This window comes from Lolium perenne, chromosome 1 (assembly GCF_019359855.2).
Source record: "Lolium perenne isolate Kyuss_39 chromosome 1, Kyuss_2.0, whole genome shotgun sequence".
Taxonomy (NCBI): Eukaryota; Viridiplantae; Streptophyta; class Magnoliopsida; order Poales; family Poaceae; genus Lolium; species Lolium perenne.
Genome location: NC_067244.2, coordinates 142,703,741 through 142,725,422, shown reverse-complemented (window position 1 = coordinate 142,725,422; position 21,682 = coordinate 142,703,741). Strand labels below are relative to the sequence as shown.

The following is a 21,682-nucleotide window of genomic DNA, read 5'->3' as shown; positions in this document are numbered from 1 at the left end:
GTGAACATATCTATGCTATGTTGGCTGCTGTATGCAGCTTATCCTATATTTTTTCTGGATTTGTGCCCTAGATTTCCTACCTGATTGGGTAAAAATGAAGGCATAAAGAAATGAATGTCGTTAAAAAATAGAAGGAGAAACTGCTCTAGATTTGCTACCAATTTGTGCTATCAAATATGAATGAGATCGAGCGAGAGAGAGGAAAAAGGTACATTGAAAACTGCTAATCTGGGCGAAAGAGACAGAAACCACTCGTGCCCACGTCCCTGACCCACACGGCTCCACACGCTACGGCCCCACACGCTACGGCCACACACGCTACGGCCACACAAACATGGTCTCATCCTGTCCCACGCGGTTCCTTCCTACCAGCCCCACACGACGCGGCCCCACAAACGACACGACCCCACTCGTCAGCACGGAACGGTCAACTTAACGGAATCCTGCCGACCGAGCTGCTTCTGCTCCTTCTGCGGGTTTCAGACAAGGTCTTGGGGAAAACTGAGGAAAAACTAAGGAGCTGGGGAAAAACTGAGCACAACTAAGGACCCGAGGACACAGAAATAGAAATCCCTTTTAAAATACGTACATACACTTACTAATACTAATGTGACCACACCTTATCTAGTACTCATCATTGCCATACCAGGTTCTATCCAACCAGATACACATGAAGTCTAAGGAAGAAAGCATCATACGCAAGGAGCATGAAGTGTTGGATGTATCGACCAAGGAAAGTTCAAAGATAGAATAGACTAATCTGTATACGACTCGAACAATGTGGTACCTGAGACCTGACTTCCTATATAAAGGCCAGGAGAGGCCTTCGAGGAAGGATAAGCAATCTAGAAACTCATACACACCATTCACCAAACCCTAGCCACGCTAGGCCATAGCCATCTTGGCGACTTTGTAATCTCAAAACATCAAGACAAACAACAAGAAGCACACAGGGTTTCTCCTTTGAAAGCCTAAAGCTGGGTAAAACCTCCTTGTCCCCTATGTCTTGCGCTACACCGCCGAAATCAACATCATGCCTCTCAATTCCATCACGTATGGACATTGTCGTGGTCACCCCACGTCAATTACCCCTTTAAATGCACACATGCACATTCTATCCCTATAAGCACCTTCGAGATACCGAGTCTAAGAAATTAATCCAGCGAATCTTTATATTGATGAAGTTACCATAGGTGTCTTGTTTATCGAGAAAAACATCGTCTCCGGCTAAAAATATTTCGCATTCATGAGACACCAAATCAGCAAGTGGATATGTGCACGATCTTACTAAAGAAGGCTACCAATTGATCATACCGTAGGCCTAGAATATTTTTATTTTCAGAACAAAAAATATAGCACGTCAAGAAGGAAGCTCTTAGACATAGTTACTTCAGTCATTAGGTTATCTCCAACGGCCCACCGTATTTTGAATCACCAAACTGTCCATTTCAATCTAGGCCAGCGGCCTATATCCGTGGGGCAGCCCCAGCGGTGCACCCTATTTTGTGGGGCCAGCTGTCCGCGTTGCAGCATAAACAACGACTAATATATGCCGCTGCTTCTTACAAGAGGTTAATGATGGTGCCATCGCTTCCTGCCGAGCACTCCCATGTGTGCGCCATTTCCTGCCCCATGCCCCATCATCGTTGTTTCCTGCGGTGTTCTCCCATTCGGCCACGCATCTTCCCACACATGCCATAGTGCGTATAAATTGTGGCAGTCAGGGACTCGTCCATGCCACGCAACTGTAGCCATGTCTGACCGTCCACCCACCTCTTGGGCCCAAATTAGCGAGGCCGCGCTGGAGAGTTATCCTCCTAGCCCAACGGCGAGCGGCGAGGATGTCTAGGGAGACGACGCCGATGGCAAGGATGACTCGCACACCGACCACCGCGGAGTAGCGTGTCCTCCTCGAGTTCTTCCAGAGCGCGTGACAGCGAGCCTTGGAAGCCTCATCTAACTCCATCGAATTGAGCATCGTCGATTTATCCCACTAGACAGCCACCTTGGAGGAGCGTGGCTGCTAGTTCATGGCGACAATATGCCATGCCTTGGCACAGCTGGACTCCCACCGGGCGGAGGAAGAGATCGCCGAGCGAGCGGCGCTAGAGGCCACACGCCAGCAGGGCGCCTCCTCGCCGCGATGGAGGCGAAAGAGGCGGCCCGCGGGCAGGCTACCTTCGTTGCCATGCAAGTGGCGTCAGTGTGGCTCCGAGAGGATACAACGGCGGAGCAGCACTGTGAGGGCCGCCGAAATTGAGGCGACGTGGAAGCGGTGGTGATCATGGCCGCTCACGAGGCAGCGCTGCCGCGCCGCGCCAACGAAGCCATGCGCCCGAAGCAACCAAGGGGCGACCGGGGCCAGGAAGCTCCGGTGGTGAGGCTGGAGGAGCGGCGTCTAGCAAGCGACAAGGGAGGGAGGGGCAGCCAGCTACGCCGATGCTGGACAGGGCTCAATGTAGATTAATTTACTTTAATTATGTTCAAATGTAATGGAAACATGTAGCCACTCAAAAAAAATAAGAAAATGGCAACTGTTTCGCTGACCTGCGGGCCACAGGAGAGTTCGCGGCCCATCCGCGCGACCATAAACCCACCCCAAATTTGGACTGGAAAGCGGCAGAACGAGCTTCTCTGCGGGGCGTGGTTAGTTTGCAGGACATCATTGGACCTCGCTTTCGGTCCTCGCGGACAGCGACGGACATAATATGTCCGTTTGTGGTGGCCTTGGAGGTGGCCTTAGACATACTTGTAGCCATTAGATGGAGTTGTTCTCACTCCCTGCATTTGCACATACCTGATAGCTCAGTGCTTAGATCAGATGATTCTTAGCATTACTCGAAACGGTTGTTTCGCCTAGAAAACAGTAAAACCATCGAATCGACTTACACATCGTAGAAGTGCCGACTCTTCGCGTTATTGTAACGTGAATATTACACATCGTAGGAGTAGAATAGACTTCCAAGCTTCAAGAAAGGATCAAGTATAATTTTCGTAGAGGCAAAGGATATCTATACTTTGGAGTGATTCGCATTCTCGAAGCTGCGCTTACGAAAAGAAACTCTTCTTTAATTTATTCTAATCCAGCGTCGCCATCCAGTATTGAAGATGTGAGGTATACGCTCTAGTCTCACCTGCACCGCTACTTGGAATACAAATCTGCATCCCGGCCGCGCGCGCCATCGAATCGACGCCGCAGCTTTCGTCAGGCCAGACGAAAACGATGACCAGCTCGCCGCCATCCCCCAGCGACGGAGGAGGTGTTTCGAGACTGGGCGGGTCGCACACAGGTTGCTGTCAATCGAGCTCTTTCATTGAGGACATGAATATGCCTGGGATTTCAGTTTTGATACTCCCGCGTTTGTTTATCTATTTTACAACGGAATTAAGAGAGGGTCTCTCCTGGCTTCTGCCCCCCTCCAAGCATCAATAGATGCACACACGATTTTGGGAACCCATTTTTATCACTGGATTAGAATCGACAGATAAATAACTCGGCGGTTTTGGATCAACTCTAAACCCTAATGTTCCGCCGGGCCGGAAGGCCGTGTTTATTGAGCAAACCGTAATGCTTACACTTTAACCAAACGTTGCTCTGAAAATAGAGCACTGCATTTGGATTCTGTTCGCGACATCGATTCTTATCTGAAAGCGATCCGCTATATATATACTCCATCGGTCCACAAATAAGTGTACACGCGGGTTTTTCAAGATAAATTATAAAGTGGAGTAAAAAATACATTGAGAACATGCATCTCTCCTCTTTAATTATTTGACCTCCAATAAGCGAAGTGCATGTAGAAAAAACAAGAATATATGCTTAATATTATTGGGTTTGATTTCCGTGCAATGAAAGAGAAGCAATTAAAGTGCATTGGGAAGATATGAGTACACTCTTTTGTGGACAAAGTTTAGAGCTAAATGTCCACTTATTTAAGGACGGAGGGAGTACGTCTTATTTTTCCCACTTCATGTAAATCTGTAGACTGCAGTTATGGAATAGTTAATTCTGGTATCAATGAGACATGCGCTAATGCTAATGCATGTGCACACTCCACACACGTCTAGGCCTAGCTAGCTTTCCGCCTCGCCTTTCTCCAGCACAACAGGGCGAGAGCTTTGCAGCTGGAATTGCATTTGGAGGACACACCAGAAAGCTTAAGATGGAATCGAAGATTCGAAGCCTTTCCCAACTAGAGTCGTCCAGAGATTTTCTCCTAGATTGATGCCTACGCAGCCACAGCAAAGACGCTTTAAGGCATTGATTACACAGAATATATGACCAAACTATGGAGAAGAGAAAGGAAAAGATGCTTAAAATGGATGGCCTAACATGATCTGTGTTGAGAATCGTCAACAAACGCGTATGTACATTTGCTACATTCCATGAGCGTGTTTTCGATCAGAGCGAGAGCATGCTGTGCGTTCTAGTTTCGCTCAAAAAAGCAACCAATAAACCTTACATGTTAAGAAATCATCAAGTCGAGAAGACAGAAAGGTACACAAAGCCGTCGACGACTCCTACAACGAGACGATGGAAGGCGAAGGCGACTCGCAAGGCGACGCGGACGGCGACCCGCGCGACGGCGCCCCCTCCCGACGGCCGGAGCTCTGCTCCCGGCCTTCCCCTGGAGGCGGCCTCGGCGGGCGGTTCTGGGCCCTTGCCCCCGGCTTCTCCGACGAGGAGGCGGTCAGCGAGGTAAGTACCTCTCCCCCCCCTTCCCCCTCCCCTCAGGTCGCTGAGACCTTTTCTTCCCCAACCTTGGGAGATTACCTGCGTGCGGCGGAGGAGCTTGGGGGCTCCCTCCGCTCCTCGCGGAGATCGGCGTTCGCGCCTGGCGGCCGCGGCTCCCGCTTCTCTTCCGGCGGTGGGCGCTGCACGAGCAGCGGCGGCGGCATCCCGGCTTCTCGTCGGCCCGGTCGCGCCAAGGCTCGGGACGGCGCGCGGCCGCCGGCGGCTGGGTCTCCAGGAGTTGACCCGCGTCGCCCCTCCGCCGCCTCGGCGCGGGCTCCGACGGCTTCCCTGCGGCGGCCGCTCGTCGAGGGTCCGGAGCTGGCGGCGCGTCCCGCGGCTCGGCGTGGCTGCGCGGGGGAGGAAGGGTTTCCCCCCCTGTGGACTGGGCCGGCTGATGGGCCGTGGCTGTCCCTGCCCCAGGCCCAGGCCCAGGAGGCTCCAGCACCTGCTGCTGAGGTGGCGGACACTTTTTTGGGCCTCCCACAGGCCGGCCCAGACCTCCCTGGCCCACCGCCGCTCCCTCCCCAGCCCGGTTGGCTCTGGCTCAAAAAGGGCACCTCTACCCTTTCGCTAGGGTTTCCTGCCTCTGCTCGAGACGTGCGCCGCCACTCTGCCAAGGCCCGCACGGTTCGCGTCACGCTCCCTCCCCCTCCTCTCACCCGTTCCTTTGCCCAAGTGACGGCTGCGCCGGCGGTGATGGACCGCCCGCAGGGATCCAACGGCGGCGCAAACGGGGGCCCCTCCAACCAAGCTCGGGGCGGGGGTGGTCTCCAGGCCGGCAACAAGCGGCGCCACCAAGACCGGCAGGCGGGGGGACAGGCCCGGGGCCAACCGCAGCAGGAGGCGGCGCTCCGCGCCCGCGCGCTGGCTGAGCAGGGCGCCCGTCGCCAGGGTGCGTCCGGCTCAAACCAGCCCAACCCGGCCCCAGCAGGCAACAACCCCGCTCCCCCACAGTGGTGGGTGGAGCGAGAACGCAAGCGGGCCGCTCGCCGTGCCTAGGAGGAGGCCGGCGCTGTTGCCGCCCCTCTCCCCGCTGCCCCTCCCCGTGGCCGGGCAGTGGAGATTGCCGCCGGTAAGCAGCCGGCGGCGGCGCCCAAGGGTGGTTCCGGGCAGGGGCCCAACCAGCCCGGCGGCGTGGCCAAGGATGCCGCTGCGGCCTCCCGTATGGAGTGCTTCAAGTGTGGCCGCAACGGACACTTCCAGGCCGAATGCCCCTACCCGCCAGTCTGCCTCCTGTGTGGTGTCGAGGGGCATTTCTCGGCGGCGTGCACCTCCAAGGGCCGCCAGCCCTCGCTCCGCGTCCTGGGACAGGCCGTGGCGGGAGAGAGTTTCTTCTCCCTCGACTTCGAGGAGGACGACGATGAGGAAGAGCTCGTCTCCAACGGTGCCATCATCTCCTTTGGCGCCGTCTCTTTGTCGGCTAGGGAGCTGGACAGAGAGCTCCACCACCTGGTCGAGGCGGAGTGGGACTGGCAGGTTCAGGCCCTGCTTGGTCACTCCTTCGCGGTGACCTTCCCCTCTCGGGAGACGCTCCGGATGTCCACGCGCAGTGGCAAGCTGTACCTTCCTCTCAGTGGGACGGTCGCGGACATCCGGCTCGCGGACGCGGACCCTGCCCCCGCTGAGCAGCTGCAGGAGGTGTGGGTGCGGCTCTCTGGCGTCCCTCGGCGCATGAAGAGGGCGAACCGCCTGCTGGCCGGCATGGGGATGCTTGGCTGGCCGGTCGCTGTCGACGAGGATTCCCTCAAGCGCCCGATGCCGGTCCGCATGCTTCTGGCCTGCCGCAACCCAGCCAAGCTCAAAGGCACTGTTCAGCTCTTCCACAAGAAGTGGGGCTACAACATCGGGGTGGCGGTGGAGGCGCCGGCGGGGCCGTCCGGTGGCTCTTCCCCCCCGGCCGCTCATAAGCCGGGAGTCGACGACGATGATGAGGATGTGGACGACCTCAGCCCGTCCGAGGGCGAGTGGGACGACCTTGGCGCGCAGGATGCCGCGCGGAAGGACGACGCGCCGCTGGGGGCCCAGCCGCCTGCCCCGGCCCCGGCCCCTGCCCCGCAGGCGCCGTCGGATGATGTCGGCGGGAGCGCTGCTCCTGGCCAGGACGCCCCCGGGGATGGGGCCCTCGACCGCTCGCCGACCGGGCTGGCCTCCCTGGACCAGTACGGGTCTAACCTCCCTCGGAAGGGGGCCTGGCCGGTTTCCCTGGCCACCTTGGAGCGGCGGGCCACCCCCGTCCACATGGACGTCGACGTGCCAGCGGACTCTGCTCCGTTGGTTTCGTCGGTGCTGCTGGAGACGGACTCCGACTCGGAGGGTTCCCCGTCCAAGAACATGGACTCGGAGGCGGACGCGGAGGACGGCGACGAGCTGCTGGAGGACGTCGACGACTCGGAGCGCGCCCCCCTAGACCGGCCTGCCGCTGGTGGTGTCCCGCGCCGCCGCCGCACCAGGACTGTCGCCGCTGGCCCCGCTCGCAAGAGCGCCCGCCTGCGTGGTCCGGCCGCGGCCGCGACGGTGCTGCAGCGCGCCCAGGAGAGGACGGCGTCGAAGAACCTTGAAGGTAATCCAAACCCCCCCCCCTCCTCCCTCCCTACTCTAGCGCAGTTCTCTGCTCTCCCTGCTCTGTCGGACGCCCACCTTGAGGTGGTGGCCCATGACTCAGGACTTGCGTTTACGCTGGAATCCGGGACGTCTTCGGAGACCCTCTCGCTCATCCGAGCTAAAGAGGAGGCACAAGCCGCGTTGGCCCATGCTGCTTTCTGCAGGGACCGGGCCTTGGCCGAGGCGGCCGAGGTCCCGCCTGTTGGGCCCTTGGTGGTGGGACCTGCCACGGCTCAGGCGTCAGCTGGGGTTGGGGCCCCTCCTGCCCCGCCTTCTCCCATGACCACTAGGAGGAGAGCGGCCAGTACCTCGGTGGCATCCCGTCGCGGACGGAGACCGTCGCAGGTTCCTTGATGCGGGCCGGCATCTGGAACCTTCGTGGCTTTGGCGCTCCTGGGCGGAAATCGCAGATCCGTGAGCTGCTGACTCGCGAGCAGCTTGATTTTGCGGGCTTCCAGGAGACGATCAAAGCTCAGTTCACCACCGCGGATCTTCTGGGCATTGATCCGCGAGGCCGTTTCGCTTGGTGCGATGTTCCGGCTAGGGGACGCTCAGGAGGGATGCTCCTCGGCGTTAATGAAGATTCTTTCGAGGTCCTAGGGTGGACTAAGGGGACTTTCTTCATTCGGGCCGACGTGCGTCAGCTGGACAACAATGTCAAGTGGGCCTTCTTTGTTGTTTACGGCCCAGCTGACCACCGTCGCACTCTGGAGTTCTTGGGGGAGCTCACTCTTGCGGTTGAAGCTTGCGACCTTCCCCTCGTGGTGGGTGGCGACTTCAACCTCATCCGCGGGGCGGAGGACAAGAACAACTGCCACATTGACTGGCCTAGGGTGCATCGTTTCAACGACTGCATTGCCAATCTTGCCCTCCGAGAAGTCCGCAGGGGCGGCGCTCGCTACACCTGGACCAACAAACAGCTGAACCCCGTCAGATGCGTCCTTGATAGAGTTTTCATTTCCCCGGACTGGGAAATACTCTTCCCCCTCTGCTCCTTAGTGGCGGAGACCATTATCGGTTCTGATCATGCCCCGCTGATCTTGAGCTCTGGGGAGGACCTCAAGAAGCGCAGTCCTCGCTTCTTCTTCGAGCAGGCCTGGCTTGAGAGACCGGACTTTGTGGAGCTGGTCTCTGACAAGTGGCGCTCCTTGGAGGGGGCCGTGGGCGCCCCGCTCGACCCTATTGATGCCTGGCAGCAGATCTCCGCGGGGATTCGCCAGTTCCTGAGAGGCTGGGGAGCCAACCTTGGGAAAGAGGTGCGCGACCTCAAGGACTCCCTCCTTGCCCAGATCCAGCGCTTAGACGCTCTGGCGGACACCTCGGGCCTAGACGATGATGGTTGGGCCCTGCGCTATCACCTTGAGGGCGAGCTCACCCACCTTGCCCGGACCCAGGAGGAATACTGGAGACAGAGGAGCCGCCTGAACTGGCTGCTCAAGGGTGACGCCAACACGGCCTTCTTCCACGCGATGGCCAATGGCCGGAGGAGGAAATGCACGATCTCGAGACTCGTCTCCGAGGGAGAAGTCATCTCGGACCCTCATGCCCTCCAGGACCATATCTACACCTTCTACCGCAACCTGATGGGTGCGGTAGGGGAGACCCGTGTTTTCTCCCTTGCCAATACCCTTTGGGACCAGACGGGCCGGGTCTCTGAGGAGGAGAATGACGGGCTTATGCTGTCCTTCACCGGGGAGGAGTTGGACAAGGTGCTCGCTAGCATGCGAGTTGAGACGGCCCCTGGGCCTGATGGGTGGCCGGTAATCTTCTTCAAGAAGTTCTGGGCCCTCACCAAACCCCACATCCTCGCCATTCTGAATGGCTTCGCCTTGGGGCGCGTTGACATTGCGAGGCTAAACTTTGGAGTCCTCTCGTTGATTCCTAAAGTCCAGGGTGCTGACGACATTCGGCAGTTTCGGCCCATTGCTCTCATTAATGTGATCTTTAAATTCGTTGCCAAAGCCTACGCGATTCGTGTTTCCCCTATTGCTCACCGCATCATCAGTCGCGCGCAATCCGCCTTTATTAAAGGCCGACACATCCTTGAAGGGATAGTTTCTCTTCAGGAGATCATCCATGAGACCAAGTCTAGGAAACTTAGGGGAGTTTTCCTTAAGCTTGATTTCGAGAAGGCGTTTGACCGAGTCAACTGGCAATTCCTTCGTGAAGTCCTTCTTAGGAAAGGCTTTGACCCGGGCTGGGTCCATCGCGCCATGAGTCTGGTCTCGGGGGGCCAGACGGCGATCACGATCAACGGGGAAGTTGGGAATTACTTCCGTAACGGCCGCGGCGTCCGCCAGGGGGATCCTCTCTCCCCTCTCCTTTTTGACTTTGCGGTTGAGGCCCTTGCTGCCATCCTCCAGGCAGCCTCGAGGGCTGGGCACATTGCAGGGTTGGTCCCGCACCTTGTGGAGGGCGGCATCACCCATCTGCAATATGCGGATGATACGATCATTGATGGCGTGTATTTCACACGTTCGTTGGGCAACCCCAAGAGGAAGGTATGATGCGCACAGCAGCAAGTTTTCCCTCAGAAAGAAACCAAGGTTTATCGAACCAGGAGGAGCCAAGAAGCACGTTGAAGGTTGATGGCGGCGAGATGTAGTGCGGCGCAACACCAGGGATTCCGGCGCCAACGTGGAACCTGCACAACACAACCAAAGTACTTTGCCCCAACGAAACAGTGAGGTTGTCAATCTCACCGGCTTGCTGTAACAAAGAGTTAACCGTATTGTGTGGAAGATGATTGTTTGCAGAAAACAGTAGAACAAGTATTGCAGTAGATTGTATTTCAGTAAAGAGAATTGGACCGGGGTCCACAGTTCACTAGAGGTGTCTCTCCCATAAGACGAACAGCATGTTGGGTGAACAAATTACAGTTGGGCAATTGACAAATAAAGAGAGCATGACAATGCACATACATATCATGATGAGTATAGTGAGATTTAATTGGGCATTACGACAAAGTACATAGACCGCCATCCAACTGCATCTATGCCTAAAAAGTCCACCTTCAGGTTATCATCCGAACCCCCTCCAGTATTAAGTTGCAAGCAACAGACAATTGCATTAAGTATGGTGCGTAATGTAATCAACAACTACATCCTTAGACATAGCATCAATGTTTTATCCCTAGTGGCAACAACACAACACAACCTTAGAACTTTCTCACACTGTCCTGTGTCAATGCAGGCATGAACCCACTATCGAGCATAAGTACTCCCTCTTGGAGTTACAAGCATCTACTTGGCCAGAGCATCTACTAGTAACGGAGAGCATGCAAGATCATAAACAACACATAAGCATAACTTTGATAATCAACATAACAAGTATTCTCTATTCATCGGATCCCAACAAACGCAACATATAGGATTACGTATAGATGATCTTGATCATGTTAGGCAGCTCACAAGATCCGACAATGATAGCACAATGGGGAGAAGACAACCATCTAGCTACTGCTATGGACCCATAGTCCAGGGGTAGACTACTCACACATCACACCGGAGGCGACCATGGCGGCGTAGAGTCCTCCGGGAGATGATTCCCCTCTCCGGCAGGGTGCCGGAGGCGATCTCTGGATCCCCGAGATGGGATCGGCGGCGGCGGCGTCTCTGGAAGGTTTTCCGTATCGTGGTTCTCGATGCATGGGGTTTTCATCACGGAGGCTATTTGTAGGCGGAAGGGCAGAGTCGGGGGCCGACGAGGGGCCACACCATAGGCGGCGCGGGCCCCCCCGGGCCGCGCCGCCACGTGGTGTCGCCACCTCGTGGCCCCACTTCGTGTGTTCTTCGGTCTTCTGGAAGCTCCGTGGAAAAATAGGCCCCTGGGCTTTGATTTCGTCCAATTCCGAGAATATTTCCTTACTAGGATTTCTGAAACCAAAAACAGCAGAAAACAAAGAATCGGCACTTCGGCATCTTGTTAATAGGTTAGTTCCGTAAAATGCACGAATATGACATAAAGTGTGCATAAAACATGTAGATAACATCAATAATGTGGCATGGAACATAAGAAATTATCGATACGTCGGAGACGTATCAGCATCCCCAAGCTTAGTTCTGCTCGTCCCGAGGAGGTAAAACGATAACACAGATAATTTCTGGAGTGACATGCCATCATAATCTTGATCATACCATTTGTAAAGCATATGTAGTGAATGCAGCGATCAAAACAATGTGTATGACATGAGTAAACAAGTGAATCATATAGCAAAGACTTTTCATGAATAGCACTTCAAGACAAGCATCAATAAGTCTTGCATAAGAGTTAACTCATAAAGCAATAATTCAAAGTAAAGGTATTGAAGCAACACAAAAGAAGATTAAGTTTCAGCGGTTGCTTTCAACTTGTAACATGTATATCTCATGGATATTGTCAACATAGAGTAATATAATAAGTGCAATAAGCAAGTATGTAGGAATCAATGCACAGTTCACACAAGTGTTTGCTTCTTGAGGTGGAGAGAAATAGGTGAACTGACTCAACATTGAAAGTAAAAGAATGGTCCTCATAGAGGAAAAGCATCGATTGCTATATTTGTGCTAGAGCTTTGATTTTGAAAACATGAAACAATTTTGTCAACGGTAGTAATAAAGCATATGCATCATGTAAATTATATCTTATAAGTTGCAAGCCTCATGCATAGTGTACTAATAGTGCCCGCACCTTGTCCTAATTAGCTTGGACTACCTGGATTATCACCGCAATACATATGCTTTAACCAAGTATCACAAAGGGGTACCTCTATGCCGCCCGTACAAAGGTCTAAGGAGAAAGCTCGCATTTGGATTTCTCGCTTTTGATTATTCTCAACTTAGACATCCATACCGGGACAACATAGACAACAGATAATGGACTCCTCTTTTAATGCTTTAAGCATTCAACAACAATTAATTCTTTTCTCATTAGAGATTTGAGGATGTTTGTCCAAAACTGAAACTTCCACCATGGAACATGGCTTTAGTTAGCGGCCCAATGTTCTTCTCTCACAATATGCATGCTCAAACCATTCAACTCGTAGTAGATCGCCCTTACTTCAGACAAGACAAACATGCATAGCAACTCACATGAAATTCAACAATGAGTTGATGGCGTTCCCCAAGTAAACATGGTTATCGCACAACAAGCAACTTAATAAGAGATAAAGTGCATAATTACATATTCAATACCACAATAGTTTTTAAGCTATTTGTCCCATGAGCTATATATTGCAAAGGTGAATGATGGAATTTTAAAGGTAGCACTCAAGCAATTTACTTTGGAATGGCGGAAAATACCATGTAGCATAGGTAGGTATGGTGGACACAAATGGCATAGTGGTTGGCTCAAGTATTTTGGATGCATGAGAAGTATTCCCTCTCGATACAAGGTTTGGGCTAGCAAGGCTTATTTGAAACAAACACAAGGATGAACCGGTGCAGCAAAACTCACATAAAAGACATATTGAAAACATTATAAGACTCTACACCGTCTTCCTTGTTGTTCAAACTCAATACTAGAAATTATCTAGACCTTAGAGAAACCAAATATGCAAACCAAATTTTAGCATGCTCTATGTATTTCTTCATTAATGGGTGCAAAGCATATGATGCAAGAGCTTAATCATGAGCACAACAATTGCCAAGTATCACATTACCCAAGACATTTATAGCAATTACTACATGTATCATTTTCCAATTCCAACCATATAACAATTTAACGAAGGAGAAACTTCGCCATGAATACTATGAGTAGAAACCAAGGACATACTTGTCCATATGCTACAGCGGAGCGTGTCTCTCTCCCATAAAGTGAATGCTAGGATCCATTTTATTCAAACAAAACAAAAACAAAAACAAACCGACGCTCCAAGAAAAAGCACATAAGATGTGATGGAATAAAAATATAGTTTCAGGGGAGGAACCTGATAATGTTGTCGATGAAGAAGGGGATGCCTTGGGCATCCCCAAGCTTAGACGCTTGAGTCTTCTTGATATATGCAGGGGTGAACCACCGGGTGCATCCCCAAGCTTAGAGCTTTCACTCTCCTTGATCATGTTGCATCATACTCCTCTCTTGATCCTTGAAAACTTCCTCCACACCAAACTCGAAACAACTCATTAGAGGGTTAGTGCACAATATAAATTGACATATTCAGAGGTGACACAATCATTCTTAACACTTCTGGACATTGCATAATGCTACTGGACATTAATGGATCAAAGAAATTCATCCAACATAGCGAAAGAGGCAATGCGAAATAAAAGGCAGAATCTGTCAAAACAGAACAGTTCGTATTGACGAATTTTAAAATGGCACCAGACTTGCTCAAATGAAAATGCTCAAATTGAATGAAAGTTGCGTACATATCTGAGGATCATGCACGTAAATTGGCTTAATTTTCTGAGCTACCTACAGGGAGGTGGACCCAGATTCGTGACAGCAAAGAAATCTGGAACTGTGCAGTAATCCAAATCTAGTACTTACTTTTCTATCAACGGCTTAACTTGGCACAACAAAACACAAAACTAAGATAAGGAGAGGTTGCTACAGTAGTAAACAACTTCCAAGACACAAAATAAAAACAAAGTACTGTAGGTAAAATAACACATGGGTTATCTCCCAAGAAGTTCTTTCTTTATAGCCATTAAGATGGGCTCAGCAGTTTTGATGATGCACTCGCAAGAAATAGTATTTGAAGCAAAAGAGAGCTTCAAGAGGCAAATTCAAAACACATTTAAGTCTAACATGCTTCCTATGAAGAGGAATCTTGTAAATAAACAAGTTCAAGAAGCATAATGCAACAAGCGTAGAAAGATAAAACAAGTGTAGCTTCAAAAATTTCAGCACATAGAGAGGTGTTTTAGTAACATGAAAATTTCTACAACCATATTTTCCTCTCTCATAATAACTTTCAGTAGCATCATGAGCAAACTCAACAATATAACTATCACATAAAGCATTCTTATCATGAGTCTCATGCATAAAATTATTACTCTCCACATAAGCATAATCAATTTTATTAGTTGTAGTGGGAGCAAATTCAACAAAGTAGCTATCATCATATATAGGAGGCATATTGTAATCATAAAAGAAAATTTTCTCCTCAATGCTTGGGGGACTAAAAAGATCATGCTCATCAAAGCCAGCTTTCCCAAGCTTAGAATTTTCCATAGCATTAGCAACAATGGTGTTCAAAGCATTCATAGTAATAGCATTCCCATTAGCATGCATATAAAGTTCCATGGGTTTTTTAATTCTCTCTTCAAACACATCATGTCCTAATTCAAGATAAAGTTCATAAAGATCTCTCATATTTTTGTTGTTTTCCATTATGCTTAACTAGTGAAATAAAAACATGCATGATATTAAGTAAAGTAAAAGAAGTAACTATTTTTTTTGTGTTTTTGATATAGCAAACAAGATAACAAATAAAGTAAAACTAGCAACTAATTTTTTTGTATTTTGATTTAGTGCAGCAAACAAAGTAGTAATTAAAACTAAGCAAGACAAAAACAAAGTAAAGAGATTGTGATGTGGAGACTCCCCTTGCAGCGTGTCTTGATCTCCCCGGCAACGGCGCCAGAAAAAGAGCTTGATGGCGTGTATTTCACACGTTCGTTGGGCAACCCCAAGAGGAAGGTATGATGCGCACAGCAGCAAGTTTTCCCTCAGAAAAAAACCAAGGTTTATCGAACCAGGAGGAGCCAAGAAGCACGTTGAAGGTTGATGGCGGCGAGATGTAGTGCGGCGCAACACCAGGGATTCCGGCGCCAACGTGGAACCTGCACAACACAACCAAAGTACTTTGCCCCAACGAAACAGTGAGGTTGTCAATCTCACCGGCTTGCTGTAACAAAGAGTTAACCGTATTGTGTGGAAGATGATTGTTTGCAGAAAACAGTAGAACAAGTATTGCAGTAGATTGTATTTCAGTAAAGAGAATTGGACCGGGGTCCACAGTTCACTAGAGGTGTCTCTCCCATAAGACGAACAGCATGTTGGGTGACCAAATTACAGTTGGGCAATTGACAAATAAAGAGAGCATGACAATGCACATATATATCATGATGAGTATAGTGAGATTTAATTGGGCATTACGACAAAGTACATAGACCGCCATCCAACTGCATCTATGCCTAAAAAGTCCACCTTCAGGTTATCATCCGAACCCCCTCCAGTATTAAGTTGCAAGCAACAGACAATTGCATTAAGTATGGTGCGTAATGTAATCAACAACTACATCCTTAGACATAGCATCAATGTTTTATGCCTAGTGGCACCAGCACACCTCAACCTTAGAACTTTCATCACATCGTCCTGTGTCAATGCAGGCATGAACCCACTATCGAGCATAAGTACTCCCTCTTGGAGTTACAAGCATCTACTTGGCCAGAGCATCTACTAGTAACGGAGAGCATGCAAGATCATAAACAACACATAAGCATAACTTTGATAATCAACATAACAAGTATTCTCTATTCATCGGATCCCAACAAACGCAACATATAGGATTACAGATAGATGATCTTGATCATGTTAGGCAGCTCACAAGATCCGACAATGATAGCACAATGGGGAGAAGACAACCATCTAGCTACTGCTATGGACCCATAGTCCAGGGGTAGACTACTCACACATCACACCGGAGGCGACCATGGCGGCGTAGAGTCCTCCGGGAGATGATTCCCCTCTCCGGCAGGGTGCCGGAGGCGATCTCCTGGATCCCCCGAGATGGGATCGGCGGCGGCGGCGTCTCTGGAAGGTTTTCCGTATCGTGGTTCTCGGTACTGGGGTTTTCGTCACGGAGGCTATTTGTAGGCGGAAGGGCAGAGTCGGGGGCCAGACGAGGGGGCCACACCATAGGGCGGCGCGGGCCCCCCCTGGGCCGCGCCGCCACATGGTGTCGCCACCTCGTGGCCCCACTTCGTGTGTTCTTCGGTCTTCTGGAAGCTCCGTGGAAAAATAGGCCCCTGGGCTTTGATTTCGTCCAATTCCGAGAATATTTCCTTACTAGGATTTCTGAAACCAAAAACAGCAGAAAACAGCAACTGGCACTTCGGCATCTTGTTAATAGGTTAGTTCCAGAAAATGCACGAATATGACATAAAGTGTGCATAAAACATGTAGATAACATCAATAATGTGGCATGGAACATAAGAAATTATCGATACGTCGGAGACGTATCAATCATCATGCTCCAACCAGATGCGCTTGGCCTTGCGAACCTCAAGTTCCTCCTTCTCTGTTTTGAGAACATGTCCGGCCTTCGCATTAACTTCCACAAGAGTGAGGTCATGGTGTTGGGGTCCACTGACCTCGAGCAAGAAACTATTGCCAACTTGCTCAACTGCAAGAAGGGCTCCTTCCCCTTCACCTACCTGGGGCTCCCCATTTCCGACCGCGCCATTAAGGCATCGGACTGGGGTCCTCTTACCACTAGGGTGGGTCGGAGAGCGGACCCATGGATGGGGAAATTCATGTCCTCCGCGGCACGCTTGACCCTTATCAATGCCTGCCTCTCCAATCTTCCTCTCCACGCAATGGGGGTGTACCTCCTGGGCGAGGGCGTCCACGCTGCGTTCAGGAAACACCGGGCTAGATTCTTCTGGGAAGCCAATGGCCCGAGGCGCAAATACCACTGGGTCAGATGGGAAGCGCTCTGCAAACCAAAGTCCTTGGGGGGACTAGGTATCATCGACACCAGGCTCATGAACATTTGTCTCATGACCAAATGGATTTGGAAGCTCTATGCTGGGGAGCAAGGGCTGTGGGCTGAGATCCTCAGAAACAAATATCTCAGGACCAGGGACCTCCTGGTGGACTCCCACCACTCGGGCTCCCAATTCTGGAACGCCATCCAAAAGATTAAGTCTGTGTTTCACCTGGGAGCGCGACACAAGGTGCGTAGTGGATCCTCCACCCTTTTCTGGAGTGACTGGTGGCAAGGGTCGGGACCCTTATGCTCCCGGTTCCCCGCACTCTTCTCTATCGCCGCGGACCCGCAGATCACGGTCTCCAGATGCCTCGGTACGTTGGGTGGGATCCCAACCTTTCGCCAAAGTCTGGGACCTCCGGCCCGCATTGAGCTCGCGCTCCTCCTGTCGGAGACTGCTGGGACGCAGCTCTCTGATGGCCCGGACATCATCTCCTGGGCCCTTGAACCCTCTGGCAAATTCTCTGTCAAGTCCTTATATAGGAGGCTGTGTCAGGGGACGCCGCGTAAGCACTTCAGTGTCATCTGGAAGGTCGCGGTGCCCATGAAAATTCGCATCTTCATCTGGCAACTCCTTCGGAACCGCCTTCCCTCGAATGATAATATCCGCCGTAGAAGGGGCCCATCGTCGGGGCGTTGCGCCCTTTGTTCGGAACTGGAAGACACCGCCCACATTTTCTTCCTCTGCCCGCTGGCAAGATTCATGTGGAGCGCAGTTCGGGAACTGCTCGGGTGCACTTGGAACCCTACTTGCTTCGCGGAGCTGTATCGGCTCCTGGATGATCTCGTTGGTCAAACGAAAAGGGTTCTCTGGATTTGCTGTTCGGCCCTGTGCTGGGGGCTCTGGAACATTAGGAACAAGTTTTCTATTGAAGGGATTTTCCCTTCGCAGCCTGCTGACGCCCTATACAAAATGCTGATGTACTTACAGGTGTGGAAGCCAGTGGCTAGGCGGCAGGACCGCGAGGCGTTGGAGTTGGCGATCGGGAGGCTTCGCTCACTCCACGCCAACATTCGGGACCGGCCGGCGTGAGGACCTTCGTCGGTGGACCGTGTCGAGCTAGTTTTTCTTCTTTCTTCACCTTGTTATCCCTTGTATCGGACTAGTTCGTTGTGCATGTTGAGAGGCCTCGTTGGGGCGACTCCTCTCGTATGTGCTGTGGATGCTTTGCTCGGTTAGGAGCATGTTTGCACTGTTGTCTGTTGTGGTTGGATGTCTTATGTACTCTGCCGGTGTGTGGCTTCATTAATTTAAAGCCGGGCTCATCTTGAGCCTTCCGTCTAAGAAATCATCAAGTCTGAAATTCTCATCTCTGTGGATAGTTCGAAATAACAAGCCTCTTCAAGACATATATTGGCCATGGTGACCTAGTGATGACCAATACAAGCAGACCACAAAACATTTCACAGTGAAGTGCTACAGCGAAGGCACATAAGACAACCTCAGCTGCTACCAGCGCGCAGAAAATTGCACAACATATATTTAATTCGTCGAAGCCTTTGGACTCTGAAAAAAGGTTCCACTCACAAGTAAATTAAAAGGATACTGATCAACTAGGATGATGGTTTCATTGGAATTTGGAGGAGGGGAAGTGGCAAAGGCACCCACTCCATAGGACAATCTGCCTGCCGTAAGCAAAGTATGTTATCAAGATAACCACGGCGTGACGAGTAACAAAGATAGTCGGCCAAAAGTTCAATACCCTGTTATGATGCTGATGCGACAGAGGTCGCTGTTATGTTCGCAAACAGTTTTTATGTGTTGGTGTTGGCTAATGTTACGTCGTTACCTTAGTCTTATCTAGACATATACATCCGAATGAGACAAGACAACTAACTTCTAGAAGGGGTGGGAGGCCACTACCAGGAGAAAGTAATTTTCATCTTCGTCACGGAGTATCCACGAGAAAATTTCAAATTCGGATCGTTCGACAACTATTATATGACTAATCCAAAGTACTTTCTTTGTCAATTCTTGACGTCGCTAACTCACTATCGAAGATTTGACTTCCTTACTTGTGTAAGTAGCTTTTAGGGTGGAAAAGCAATTTCTTGTTCCATCAAAAAATTAAGTCAACAGAAGTTACATTAAAAAAAACACGAGTCTACTGACATTATTAAGATGGTACGACAAAAAATGCCGACCGCTAACCTAGATTGCCTCGAAAATATGCTTTCTCATATATTTCATACTTTTTTCGATAAAAGAAATATATTAATATCAATAAGATATCAATTACATCCAGCCTCTGCAACAACGAGATATCAAGAACTTATCGAGACATCAAGGATGCACACAGCCAAAAAAAAGGTAAAAAAACAAAGAAAAACAAAAAAAAAACATAGCACCTGCCAAAACGATCAGCCACTTTGAGTAGCATGTATCAAACAACACTATTACAAATCGCTGGTCACCAGGCTCACAATCGCAACATGCACGATTTTGACATGAACTTTGTCACGCAAATGAAACCGTATTTGCACGCCGCACTGCGAAGTATCATCTTCTCCTCATACATTGCTTCACCCAAAGACAGTTGCTCGCCTGCATGATCTTGACATGGACATCACCACGTGGCCAAGAACCATGCCTAGGCAAAGCTACCTATCAGCCTTTCATCATCTTTCCCACTTTTTCTCGGCATCACTTAACAGCTCAAACTCGAGATGTGCCACTGAGAGGTATTTTCTCTGGCATTGCAAGAGTAACCATTGTGACATACCTCGCATCTGCCAGCACCAAAGAAATCGAGGTGATCGACGTGCCGATGGTGTTGACGAAACATGAGGCTCCGTGCCGCCGAGTCCCGTGTATGTCGGTGACTGTGCCAGACCCAAGACCTGTTTGAGATCAATTGGGAGGCAGAGACACCAAACCACTAGAGAGAGGCTCGCGAATCCCAACGCCCATATGCACAGCCAGCCACCCGTGTGCATGTGCATGGATCAACCAGATTCCTTGCCATGCCAAAGGACGTGAATCCATGGCGTTCACCCCAAGATCGGAAGGCCGGTCACCTAATAGATCGGGAGGATGGCAAAGCAGGCAAGGCGACGGCCAGATCGTGAGGCTAGCGACGCACGACAGCGGCAGCCAGATCGAGAGGCCGGCAACAAAGGACAGCCACCACCAGATCGATCGGGGAGAGTCTCGATCGGGGACGACTTGTATTTTGGTAGGGTGGAAGATGAGGAGGACACCAGGTGGGAGAAAGTAAAAACTAGCGGAGATGCCCCGCCGCCGCCGTCCACCGTCCGACGGCCTCCTCCGGCGACGACGGGGTGAACGGGGTTGTGGGGGAGAGCCTTCTGAGGTCGCGGCGGCGGCGCCTCCGGAGTAGCCTAAAGCGACCCGGGAGGCAGTTGAAATATATTTCATACTTATCTGGTATGCATCATATTGCCTCTCCGCTGCAACATAGAATTATCCATTGCATCGCGTGATTTAGAGCTCCACATTGCTAACTGTCATCGGGCCCCTAAGGGCATGTCCAATGCAGACGCTAAGACAGGCGCTAGGGAATTAAATCCTGGCGGTTTCACCTAGTTCCTGGCCATTTTGCAAGCGTCGACGCAGAATTAAGAGGCTGGCGCTAGGAAATTAGCTACAGAATACTGCTACCAAGCGCCGGCGCTTATGTGCATGGTCCAACTGACTGATTAATTAAGCGCCTAGCTAAAGGGCTAGCATTGTACATGCCCTAAGCTGCAACCACATCACTAACTAGCTTTATGTGTGTGAGAGAGGAAGGGTAATGCCAGGAAATGTGCATATATAACAGTTGAAGAAGAAGGTTACTACATCCACTTAAAAATACATGCATTTAGGGCTCCACGTTGCTAACTATAAATAGGGTGCACCACAAGTAATTTTAGCATGTTATATACCTACAGACAAGAGTAATAAGGCTGTGAGATATCTTCACTATAATGCATTTTTTTTCCTTTGTCCAATTTTTGTAGGGATGATCTGTGAGATATCTTCACAATGATGTACGAAAGTGTCTCAGTTGGTGAGATCTTGTGAACTTCCCAAGCACTTCAAGCATTTTTTAAGAGGTCAAATGACTAAATGTAGCCAGTTCTTCAATGCAGTCGAAATCGCAGTCAGTGGTCAGGATGTTTGATGCCACTGGCCAACTTATCTGAATTCTCACGCTCTTTTTCTTTGGTACTGGAGATAATTTGTTCTCGTGCTTATACAATTTTCCTTTGTGTACCATTATTTCATACTGCAGCCTGAATATTGCTGTACTCACATCCCTCTCGTGGGGTACTACTAGGGTATTGTAAAAATCCTCCGTTTTTATTGGGTTCTTTGGATTTTTCAGTTTTGCAGACCAACGTTTTGCTGCTTCCGTGTTCCCTGGCAAAAGGGATTGGGAAACAAATGACGCTGGGCTCGTCTGGGAGGCAAGTACTTCAGTGCGAATCAAACGAATTCTTTTTTTTCTTTTTTTTGTTAAAAATTCACACTACTAAATGCTGACGAAAGTACAGAGCTACACCAAGCTCGAAATTCAGGCCCGATTTCGGCGATCCAACGTAAACACAAGAACAAACTACACGTATTAAGATAGCAAGAAAATCTGATAAACTAACCAAAAATATCCCTCGGTGGTACCGAGACGAAGAGGTGAAGTGGCGAG

At 50.5% G+C, this 21,682-nt stretch overlaps 2 long non-coding RNA genes across 3 annotated transcripts; both read left to right on the top strand.

The window, feature by feature from the left end:
• The first annotated feature begins 4,536 nt into the window (after nt 1-4,536).
• LOC139830546 (uncharacterized) lies at nt 4,537-18,322 on the top strand. Its single transcript, XR_011742967.1, has 2 exons — nt 4,537-4,699; nt 17,965-18,322. It is a non-coding gene; the product is annotated as an uncharacterized lncRNA (long non-coding RNA).
• A 1,538-nt stretch (nt 18,323-19,860) lies between these two features.
• On the top strand, nt 19,861-21,455 carry LOC127297822 (uncharacterized). 2 transcript variants are annotated; one of them, XR_007849544.2, is made up of 3 exons: nt 19,903-20,421; nt 20,997-21,204; nt 21,365-21,455. It is a non-coding gene; the product is annotated as an uncharacterized lncRNA (long non-coding RNA). The 2 variants fall into 2 exon arrangements; XR_007849542.1 differs by lacking the exon at nt 21,365-21,455 and having other exon boundaries at nt 19,861-20,421; nt 20,997-21,363.
• The last annotated feature ends 227 nt before the right edge of the window (nt 21,456-21,682 follow it).